The following is a 12150-nucleotide window of genomic DNA, read 5'->3' on the forward strand; positions in this document are numbered from 1 at the left end:
ACACTAACGACCAAGGCATATGAGGCTACCCCTTTGGTTTTTGATGTAGCAGAAGTAAGGCTAACAAATTTAACGCCATCACAAGGGTGGGTCCACTGGCGACGTGGACAAAATCCATAATTATTCCAATCAACAAAAATGGAGATCGTTCACACCCAAAGAACTGCAGACCCAGATCATTACTTGATTCCACTGCCACGGTAATGAGTTGTGTTCTGTTGCATAGACTTGGGGACTGGGCTGAGGCCAAACACATTCTGTCAGACACCCAGTGCAGCTCTAAAAAGGGGCTAGGTATTATCGATCAATGCCTAAACCTGAGTATGCTAATAGGCAAATATGTCGCTGCCAAGAAAGGTTCCATGTTCCTGGCGTTCATGGATCTAACTGCTGTGTTTGATTGTGCTTCCTGCTCCAAGCTTTGGGCCCTATTGGCTGCGATGAGTATATAGGAAGGTATTATTAGCTTTATCAGACATCTGTACATGGAGGCGAGCGCGTACGTTACACCAACTCTGGAGGAAATAGGGCTCTCTTATCTTTTCACCTCACGAACATCATGCCATTAATGCAGTAAGATAAAGTTTAGGCAGTCAATTTTAGCCAAAGCTGCGCTAAGCAAATTGGAGTCTAACAAAAATAAAACTGCAGCTATTTCTTATAGTCTAATCAACTCCTATGTAGGTGTGCAACCTTATTTGACTGCAATCCAGAATCAGCAGCACCGTTTTGTGCTTACTACAGTCCATCTTAACTATGAACCATTAATGCTGGGATACCCTTGTAAATGCAACTCCATGAAGGAGTAAGGTCCTTGCCCGTCTAATGGATCTTCCGCTCAAACTAATTTGCATATCATGTTCTTCTGTTTGTTATATGGGCCCCTAGGAAAAACTTTATAGGGGTCCTCATCAAAAGATGACAGCGCAGACCTGCGCTTTCTGCATCAACTTAACGGTCCTTTGGTCTGTCAGACTTTTGCACTCTTCATCTGGGAATACCTCAGGCTAAGAAAACTTGTCCGGTCATGAAGGTGTAGTAGAGAGGGACGGCACTGCGATTGCGCTTAGTATGTCTGGCACTTTAAGGACACAAACGCACTTTAAATCAGTGCATATATTAGAAGCATGAATACAAGAATGGCACCGCGTCTCAGTGTAACTGTGAGGTCAGTTTAAAGAATTTTTAAGTCTACTGTAGAATGTTTCTCCTTTTTGATGTAATCTTTTACATTTTACAGTTTTAATTGTTGTTGATGTGATTGGGTACCCCGTGATTTGATATCTCAGAGTGTGGTGTGGGTTTCCCAAGAAGTCCTTATTGATTAGGGGAAATTGATGTCATTCTCTGGGGGCAAAATGAAAATAATTTTAAATTGTATTTGAATGTTTGTTTTAATATATCATGTACTTTTATGCTACAGAACAGTAGCGAAAAAAAGCTTTTATTGATTTTTTTGAATTTGTATGGGGACCCAAGAGGGCTTGACAAAGCATCCCATCATGCAAACCCTGCCCGGAACTCATTCCCCTTTCCAGCTGGGACAAATCTGTACAATGCAATTCTTCTAGACCCCAATCTTCTTGCCTGTCTGCCACCCGACAAAGAATCCTAGCAAAACAAGAGACCAGCTGCCAGCACTCCCGAGGACCTAGGAGCTGCCTGACAATCCAGATCATGTAATCCAAGATTTATTCTGACCAGGTAGAGCAACACCCAATCACCAGAGCATGAAGTGCAGGCAAACTTTAGGGGTTGACAAAACGTAAGAACGGAATAAATGGACATAAAGGCCTAGTTTTTAGATCAAGAATCAGCGTGCATGCACTGTCTGCAAGACGTGCTGTCATCAATAAAACCACTCTACTCCCACCTCCTGCTTACTGTTGGCTCATTCCAGCCTCATTCTTCTTTGCAGCCTCCTGTTTCTTTCTGGCAGGTGAATTCTCACTTCCTTTCAGCTGAGGAGCACCAGTAAAGTACAGTGTACATACACATGCTTTCTTTATCTCCTGTTTGAGAGAACTTTCTTTTTTTATTGATTCTTTCGTTGTTGCTGCTTGTTTCTTTTACTTTGTCTTACCTTTTAACTTAGATTCAGCAAATTGAAGGTTTGTTCTTTGCTTCCTGCCTCAGTGACCTAGTCACAGCTGAAGCCACACAGGAGGCTGTTCTGAAAAGAAGCATTTGCAAAGCAATAGGTCTCGCATTAGACAAAATGTGAGCTATTGCCATTGCAGATGCAATTTTTTTTTATCGTTTCAAATTATGCCAGACATAGCATAACAAACAAAGTAATTCCTTTCTCGAAAGGCGCTGTACCACAGGCTGTTAATAGGTGTACCTGGGACACCTTGTAAAGAAATTCCTTTAATGAAGGAAAGGGTGCAGTACCACAAGCTGTTACCAGGTGACCCTAGAATTTCTTTTAAAGGTGTTCCAGGGACACCTAGTCATAGCCTGTGGTACCTTCGTACCTTTTTCCTTCATGAAAAAAACGTCTTTGTTTATTATGCTACTGCTAACATAATTTGAAACGCAAAAAACTATTAGCATCTGCAACGCCAATAGCTCACATTTAGATTAATGCAAGACCTATTACATTGCAAATGATTGTTAATTTTGTGTCAGCTTTCCATAACAGGAACATAAGAGGCAACTAAAATTCCTGACTTGTTCCTGTTGCTCCAAGTGTAGCGGGGCTCTATGTTTTTGATTTTGAAATGAAATTCATACTGAACAATTTGAATCCCTTTCGCTCTAACATCATTTTCTGGAAGAGATATATTGACGACGTCCTTGCCATCTGGCAAGGACCAGTTGAAACCTTGAGAGGATTCACCATATGGATCAACACTAGTGACAACAACCTCAGGTTCACTCACACCATGGATCCTCAAATGATGATTTTCCTTGATGTAGTAATCACCAAGGAGAGTGGCCTGCTAGAAACCAGAACCCATCACAAACCTAGCGCGAAAAACAACCTACTCAGATTTGAGAGTTTTCATCCCAGACCCCTGAGGGAGAACTTACCTTATGGCCAATATTTGAGACTGCGTAGAAATTGTAGCAAGGTCACGGACTACCGCAGCCAAGCAAGAGATCTGACAATAAAATTAACTGACAGAGGCTACCCTGAAAGAATACTCTACAAATGTCAAAAGCGAGCACGCAATCAACCTAGAGAAGCCCTCCTTGAGGACAAAAGCCATCCTGAAGGAGAAATCCCTCTCACCTGTGTGACAACATACAACACAGCATCCAACCTTATGACAAAATCCATCAATGAGAATTGGTAATTATCAATTCAGGCAACCTACATTGGGAAAAAACTTTATTCTCTATTAAAAAAGCAAGAAGCCTTAAAGATTCCCTGGTCAATACACGCCCTAAGAAAACAAGGCAGGAAAATCCTCCAACTGTACTAAATGCATGGGGACTAACGGATATTGTAGGGCATTATCCATGTGGTAACAGTAGCGTTTGTCACTTGACCTGTAACACAAAGACATTATCACTGGAACAAGGAAGAACATGGACCCAAAGAACCCATACAAACTGTAACAGCACCAACGTGGTCTACTTGATCAAGTGCCCTTGTAATCTCCAATATGTGGGTAAGACCAGCAGGAAGATCAAACAGAGAATATGCGAACACCGCAGTACCATCAGGTGCAAAAGGACCACAACAAAGCTCACTGAACATTTTCTTGAAAAGAACCATACCACCAATGACATGCGATGGACCATAATTGAACAAATTAAATTGGGTCCCAATGTTCAACAGAGGCTCTTTGAAAAGGAACAAAGGTGGATTTATAGGCTATCAACCCACATTGAGGGCCTGAACGAAAATATTCAGTGGAACTCTGTACTACCCAAATAATACCTCACTCCGTTAGGTATTCTGGTATCCAGTTGTACAAATATACTCTGTTTAGGAATAATATATGACCTTCCATAGGTATGGTTATGTCTCCTTTCTTATTGAATATGACCCCAAGTGGGACACCACTGGTTCACACACCTTGACAAAACAACATCTTTGACGAGTATTTACTTCTTAGTCGTGTGATGATGATGGAATGTCTGTCTAGGGGAATTCCAGTGTTTTTTAGTGTTTTTTACCATCTTGAATAGGATATCTAGCACGTTAATTATGTGATCAGTAATAATTTTGTTAGACACTTATTTCGCCACCCCCTTCTTCAGTAGGACACGTCTGATTCACACACCTTGCTATATTGACAGCTTTGACGAATGTTCACTTCTGAGTCATGTGATGATGGCATGTCGGTCTAGGCGAATGTATTGCCTGTTTCTGTTTTTTTACCACCTTGAATAGGATATCTAGCTCGTTAATTATGTAATCAGAAATAACTTTGTTACATACGATTTTCGCCATTATTATTTCTCTGTTTTTATCGTTGTCTGTTCACAACCTGAACATTAATAATGCATGCTTAGCTCCTTTTATTATTTGTACTGGTAGGAACGTGTTCATTTAACTTTATTGTTCCCAGTAAATAACTCCATTAGCACAGGCTCCCCAGTACGTGCTTACGCGGGTCACAACTTGAACATCTATAATGCATGCTTAGCTCCTTTTATTATTTGCACTGTCAGGAGCGTGTTCATTGAACTTTATTGCTCTCTTAAAAAACTCCGTTAGCACAGGCTCCCCATGACGTGTTTACGCGAGTCATATGACTGCGAAGCCACGCCCCTTACCCACGTGATCCGGAAGCAGCTGCTTATCCTAGATGCTGCTGCTCCGGCAGTCGTATCCTACAGGGAGATGCGGCTGGTCCTGTTGTTAGGTACAACACAGGGTGATCGGTTCCACACAGTGAGTACTCTGGCTAATTACAGGAGCCCCCGTTTCCTGTGCTCTGTTTATGACTACGCCCTTGGGGGTATTTTGACTCTCTTTCACTTATTTCTATCTAGATCGTGTAGAGAACGAATCACTTGACCCCGACTCCCATGAGGCACGCGAACACCGCGTTTTTAGTAAGCTCCTCTTCTCTTCCCCATTTGAACTTGACCTTTGTGTGTGTTTTACACGTTTGCGAATCTTACTACATAAACAACGTTAGCGATCTCGATTTTGATATTGTCAAGAGGCACGCTCACCTAATCGAGTGAGAGTGTCTAATCACCCACCACTAAGTATGGATGCATGTGGGTTTGATATAACCATGGACCTCGGGATATTTCTTGTTAGGTCCTGTGTTTGCACCGGTGCATTGGTACTATTTACTCTTCATGGAGTACGCTGACACCCCCTCGGTTGAGTATGATGAGTGGGTATGTTTTCTGTGTGAGTGGCTCTTGGTCGTCACTGTCAGGTGCACGTGATTATGAGAGTCCACTGCCTCTTAGCCAAGGAGGCACACTGTGAGTTGCACGATCATCTCACACTTCACAAATCTTTTGGAAATTACAGGAGCACTTATCCCATAATGAAGAATTATTACAGCTACTAGATGTATGTTCTGTGATTTTGTGTTTATCTCCACAGATTTTTCCCTTTCGACGAATGGAACGAAGGGACTCCTAACCGTGAGTAGATGGTTAGGTTTTGAGTGACTAAGGGCAGGGTACACCTTAGCGAGTGTACATGCCCCGGGTCACTTTCACTGGTCCTGACGAAAACCTGGTAGTAACAACTGATGGTTGAAACATGTGGACCTCCTTTTTTTTCACTATTTATCCACCAAAAGATACTGTAGGTCAATCTAACCTAACACGGTATCTCCATAATCTTTTTAACATTGTCCAATTGCCCTAGAATAAATAATTTGGAATGGGTTAAATTTGGCCAATTTTTAACCAACACCTTTTTACTACTCACCTTCACAAAAACCAGCTCCACTGTAATCAGGTGTCGCAGCACACCTGGATGGCATTCGGCTATCCGGGTGGGACCCCGATGATGAAGCATGTCACCAACCAGGTTGGTGAGTGAGGGGTCTTTTTAAGAAAGAAATTTCCTTTCTTGTGCCCCACATTCCAAATACCATTAAGAAAGGCCTCTGTTTATTGGGTATTCTCCTCAGTTTTGTTTGTTGTAACTGTCAGAAAGTGAGACATTTTGCCATTTTGTTCCATGGTGGCTTGTGCCCCTAATTTACGTCCTCAACTACATTGGCCTACTACAAGTGCACAGCAAACTTCTGACCGTGACCATGACTGTCAAGCAGTGGCAGCTACAAAACCCCGGAATGGGGGGAACTTTGAAAAAGTGGTTTGAGAGGGCCATTATCCCATGCTCCTATTCCAGGCACATATTTATCATGCCTGTGTTATTGCCCGACTCCTATTAGACCAAGGTGTGTTCCTAATACACAAAAATGGTGTAACTGAAGGGAAACGTTTCTGTGACACTTAGGTAAATCTGGTAAATAGTTAGACATTTTTATAGATGGTTCATATTTAATGGTGTCACTTGGACCTGAAATAATTGTATTGTATTTGCCTTCACAAATGTTATCTATGGGTTGTTACTGATAATTGTGGATTATTGTTCATTAGATTGTAAAATAGTCCAGTGTTTTTAAAGAATTTTGTTATTGTCATGATCTGCAAGTCTAATTTGTGTGATGAATCTAATGTTATTATCAGCTTCTTTAGGTGCCTTCTTTTGCAAACGGTTGTGCCTTGTCATGTTCTTGAATTTAGATACTGCTTGTTGGAGGGTGATAATGAAATAACCCCTCACTATATGTGGGATAAAGTATCACCTGCTATACTTTATAACGATGCTGCAAACCACCAAGGAGTTCCATGGCCATACAGAGAGGGGACAAGGCCAAACATCGAGTTGCTTTATAAGGTTGTGGAACTTCGAGGTGACTTGTAACATCCTTATGATGTATATCAGGGGTACTTTATTCCTTGTACTACATGGTCACACCATCACCTTTCCCACACACCACTTGAATTCTGGATGTGTAGCTCTTTCATAAGAATCAGAGAGCATGTTTTCAAGTTTGAAGACTGAAAATAGAATAGTGCAAAATTAAACACATAAAGAAAAGCTGTTAGATATTTATTGCAAAAAGATATTAGATTTTTCTATAATTAATTAAGGACTGCAAAAACATGTTGCCATAAATTTCTGCTTTCTGCTTGCCACTAAACAACTAGAAAAGCAGAGCAGAAGAAAGAATAGTAACGTTTTATTTTGTTCTTAAACAGCTGCTTTGATTATGATCTGTGACCTAACCTGCCCCTCCCCTCTGCTGGTGGCTCTGGCAGCAGGTATTGTGACTGTCACTGTAATAGGTCATTACAGTTGGGTTCTGACTCAATTTCTTAATAATAGGTGACCGGGTGTGTCACAAGTCACATATTATATATGGGATAAAGTACCCCCTGCCGTACATCATGAGGATATAGGTCACCGAGAAGTTCCATAACCATATGGAGGAACAAGGCCAAAGTACTTTATAAGATTATAGAACTCCGAGGTGACTTGCAATATCCTTATCAGGTACACCAGGTAGTACTCTATCTCATATAACACATCACCTTTCCCACAAATCACTCAAAACCTTGGTGTGTAGCTCTTTCATATGAAAGATCGACCATGTTTGCAAACATGAATAATAAATATAAAACCTCTGGTGCAAAATTAAACATATCTAAAACCTACTAGATATTTTTTGGAAACAGATATTAGAAACAGTTCAATACTGCTACAGTAGCTCATAATGTTTAGAAACACGCAGAATGATTCCAGCTTTTCCAGAAGTATCTAATGAGTGCAAAAAATAAACATGTTCTCTCAGCTTGGCCTTGTAAGCTAACAAATATAGCAGAAGAAAGAATAGCAATGTTCAGCTGCTTCAATTATGTTCCCTGACCTGGCCTGCTTTTCACCTCAGCTGCTAGCTCTGGCAGCAGGCATTGCGACATGACTGTAATCGTTTCTAACAGTCGAGTTCTGACATCTTTTCTTTATAATCAATGACTGGTCGGGTCGCAGATCGCAGATTAGAAAGAAATTAGAGACATGCATTTATACTGGTATTACAGAATTCCATATATTAGATTCAGGTTTTTATAGAGGGATTGCAAAATCCCATGTATTATAAATTTAGAAAAAGTGTCAGTCTGTTCATATACATACTGCGCATTAGAGCTGCAGTTTCTTTTAGGTCCAGTCTTAAAGCCCAGTCAGGGCCGGACTGGCCGTAGCGGGCACCAGGCAATCCCCTGGAGCGCCGCACGGGTGGGGGCCGGTTTTGGGCCCCTTGGGGCCGTTTTTGTTACAGGGCCGTTTTTGCAGCATAGCTGCAAAATCGGCCCTGTAACAAAATAGGCCGATAACCGGCCCTGGCAAAGAACTCGGCGGCACCCCCAACTCCGCGCAGGGAGGTGGGGGGGTTGGCCAAGCACTTTCTTAGGTTATGGTTCCCAGTCCGGCCCTGAGCCTAGCTGTCGCCAGACATGATCTGTTCAAAGACAAGCTTCCAGGAGTACTATATTGAGGGATTATGGCTCCACCCATGTATTGGTTAACAGGAGTACAGCTTTTAATTTGAGCAAAGCTGTGTGCTTCCATTGAAAGAGTTCTTAGCTCTATAATGCTGTATGACTCCTAGGTAATTAGATAATTGTGTTGTGAGGACGGTGCAGAAGAATGTGTTGCTGTATTGCAGCCCCAGCTCCCTCCCTTTCCCTTTTCATTATCCACATCGAAACACCTTTTCATGGTACTCCTTGAGAGAATGCTTTTAGGTTTTGTAGAATTCACAATCTTGTCTTGACACTACCCCTGTAGCTGATGCGCAGCAAAGATCTTGTCAATGGTTCCAAGTCCCTTGTATAAGCCACACTGTATTTCTGGCAGAAAGCCCTGCTCCTGGTGAGTGATCAGATGGGCCACTAGAACTGTGAAATAATTTTCTCCACTTTCAAGAGCAGCGAGATTCCACAGTGATTCTCGCATACCTGGCGATTGCCCTTCTTCTTACAGAAGTGTAAGATGGATGCATGTCTCAGTTCCCGTGGAATGGATCCTTGCTTTCAGAAGGACTGAAGAAGCTCAGTGAGTTTCCATAGCAGCACAGGACCACCGACTTTCAAAACTTCTGCTGGTATGGCATCTGACCCTTGAGCTTTGTCACTTGGCAGCTGATTAATGGCTTTCTTCATATCGTCCTCTTCTGGTGGGGCATCCATGGAGTCATTGACACAGGGCATCCTGTTGATGGTCTCATCATTGACCGACGGGCAGTTAAGAACTGCTTCAACATGTTCAGCCCATCTTTGGAGAATCTGTGTCTTCTCTGTAAAGAGGGTAGTGCCCTCTAAACTCAAGAGGGGAGTACTCCCAGAGGACTGTGGTCCATAGAGTGTGTTGCAGGCTACATATGCCTGTATCTCATCTGCTTTGGCGCTCAGCCACACGTCCTGCATTTTGTGCAGTTTGTTTTGTTTTGTACTGTTAAGCTAGTATTGATGAAGGCAACAATTAAGGTCTGGATTTGCACATCACTTTCCCCAAACCGGTCTTGATCCCTGCATGTAAAGGGCCCTAACCTAATATCTTAGATGCAACTCTGTGGACAGCATTGCGGAATCACTTCCAGTCTTTCTCTGTGCCATCTTCAAGACAAAATTAACATGCTCATTCTCTAGGTCTTTCAATAGATTTTCAGTGATGTGGCTGTTCTTCAGCTTCAACACATTGTTACTTTTGAGGGCCTTACAGCCTTCTGGTCATCTCTTTGGCATGATATAGAGCTTCATTTTGGATACTATGAGCCTGTGATCCATCCAACAGTCAGTGCCACACATAGCCTTTGTCACTCTGACATCCTGCCTATCCATTCTCCTGATGATGACATAGTCGATCAGATGTAAATGCTTGGAGCAGGGAAATCCTGTTGTAATTAGGAAGATGGACATCTCAATCACTTCCACATGTCCTGTCTGCACAAGCGTCTGAAAATCAGATGGCAGGACAAAGTGCCAGATACTGAAGCCCTTTCCAGGGCCAATCTGCCATCAATTCATACGCTGCTGATGAAAGCCCAGACCGATGGGCTGGGCATGTTCTCAGAATATCAGATGAGCGCATCCCCAAACAGATCTTCTATGGAGAACTCACACAGGGAAAGAGCTCCAATGGAGGACAAAAGAAGCGACTCAAGGAAACGCTGAACTCCACCTGGGAAGCCCTTACACGGAACCATACTGTATGATGCAGCCTCAGTCACAAAGGCTGCCAAACCTCCAAGGTGATAAAGCAAAACAGGAGTCCCTAAAAGGGAACCTCTACTTCCTCGCAGAGAGTAATTGAGACCATCAATAGATTGGTAAACTATTCTCAATTGAACAATTTTATATAAATTATTTAACAAATAAAAAAAAAATCATTGCAGTTTTATACTTTAATTGATTTGTAAGTAAGAAGGTGATCCCAAATGGTGCAACGATGCAGTGAAAGTGTAAATAAGTAAATGTAAAATGCATTGATGCTGTACAATCTATGTACATATAATAGTGATTAATCCAGGATGCATACGTGGTTGGTACACACTTCGACCCCAAGCATACAATTTAGACAGGGTCATCATCACGACATAGGTTTGGGAAACACCTGACCAATGTATAGGATGAATGCGAAGATATTGTCTGTGCTGTGTTGTCCTTGACTGGGGAATATCAAATGGGGAGATTATGGCAATTTAAAATGAACTAAACAATGATTCCTCCAACTAATGGCAGGAAAAGGTTAAAATAAATCAAGAAGGAAAAGCAATTCAAATGCTTTTGATCGCTATATTATATGAATAAAGTAGCATTGGGTAGAATGAAACTCACCCACAACGATCACTGGGCTGCAGAGTCGATTGTTTTATAGAAGCACTGAAAGAAGTATTGATGTATTTTTAATAAACCTTTAATACATTTTTTAAATAAATGTCAGTTTTATTAAACATTCAACTGTGTGAATTAATGAAATATAAAATTGATTATACTAATTAGTCATTTTCTGAGAAAGACAATACATGTCCTTTATATATGTTGATACTCTGACACGTTCAACTTCATAAAGCCAATAGGTTCACTTTTTTATATTTTGGTGTTCTTTGACAAAGTCAGTAGCTCTGCTTTAAAATGACACCACTTATATTCAGTCATGCTTTCCTGCCAGCGTTTGGGTACCAGGCCATGCGGTCAACCCCATGTTGTGCACAGCCAGAGACATGGCGTTGTGTTGGCGCTACATTCGGCAATAAAATATTACTTATGTTAAAAACGCACTAGAAATTCACTAAAAATCAAAGGTTAAAGTGATGTTATAGTTAACTATTGTAATCTCGCACTATGCATTACAAAAAACCCTTCAAATTCACTGAAAAAACAAAGGTTATCTCAAGTTAAAAATAAGGGAGACTGAGTTGGCACATCAAAGGTGTTTGAGAAGCAAAGATCATTTGTTGCAATGCATTAGGAGTTCCAAATGTAGTTTAGGAAATTAGGAATAGGTCTTAGGTTAAGGAAATAGAGAATAGGTCAACTCAATACTAGTACTATAGGCGATCTGATTTAGAAAAGTACAATGCTACTGTGTCTGCCTGTCAAAATATTTTTGGGGAAATGAACTTTTTTAAATCTTCTTTATTTCTTACATCAGCACCTAAAGACAAGAGGGCATCACAGGCGGGTGTAATGGGCTGCCACCACCAGTGCCATGACAGGTGAACAACCACCAGCGCAGCAGCCAATGGTTCTGTTGGCCCCAGCAAGTACTGTTATTATTACATTTCCCTAACTTTTACCTCTCCCCACAATTAGAATAATTTTGCCTTGTTTAATTTTTTTTTACTGTCACTTTTTTTCAACTCCTTTATCTGTTTGCTAAATTCTTGTTTTCCCTGCATTATCCTTTTTTCTATATTTCCCGTTTCTGTAGCTGACTTCTGCCTCTCTGCACTCTGTAGCTTTCTTCTGCTTTGTTAGTAAGCTTTCCCTCCCCCCTTATATATCTTGTGGTACTGTAAGACTCAGAGAACATACTTTTGGTAATCTACTCTGAAGATTGCAGGCCCAAGTAAACTATTATTCATCACATGTTTTTTTAGAAAGCTTTCTTTTTCTTGCTCATGCTCAAACTGACTGCTCAAA

The sequence above is a fragment of the Triturus cristatus genome, chromosome 3_2 (genome assembly GCF_964204655.1).
Source record: "Triturus cristatus chromosome 3_2, aTriCri1.1, whole genome shotgun sequence".
In the NCBI taxonomy this organism is placed as follows: domain Eukaryota; kingdom Metazoa; phylum Chordata; class Amphibia; order Caudata; family Salamandridae; genus Triturus; species Triturus cristatus.